This window comes from Haliaeetus leucocephalus, unplaced genomic scaffold, assembly GCF_000737465.1.
Source record: "Haliaeetus leucocephalus isolate CR32 unplaced genomic scaffold, Haliaeetus_leucocephalus-4.0 Scaffold361, whole genome shotgun sequence".
Taxonomy (NCBI): Eukaryota; Metazoa; Chordata; class Aves; order Accipitriformes; family Accipitridae; genus Haliaeetus; species Haliaeetus leucocephalus.
In genome coordinates this window covers 4,125-4,331 of record NW_010972797.1, presented here as the reverse complement: position 1 = coordinate 4,331, position 207 = coordinate 4,125, and the positions used below count along the sequence as shown (strand labels likewise).

The 207-nt window shown below is 69.6% G+C and overlaps 1 protein-coding gene across 1 annotated transcript in view; it reads right to left on the bottom strand.

Annotated features, from left to right (window-relative positions):
- PIP4K2C (phosphatidylinositol-5-phosphate 4-kinase, type II, gamma) overlaps positions 1 to 207 on the bottom strand; it is a 4,563-nt gene that overhangs the window by 239 nt on the left and 4,117 nt on the right. The gene's annotated exons all lie outside the window — the stretch shown is intronic.

Sequence of the window (207 nt, the reverse complement as noted above, 5' to 3'; positions counted from 1 at the left end):
GGGGGGGCGACGTGGTCCCCCGGGGGCGCCCCCCCCCCCCCCCCAGGCACAATTTGGGGCCCCCCTAACAAGGATCCTAACCCCCACCAGGGCACGCTACAATAACAACAGCAGCGTAACCCACCCCTGCGCCCCCCCCCCCATGTCCCCAGGAGACCCTACAATAACAAACAGGCCCAGTGCCCACCTGGAGCAGTGGGGGGGGGG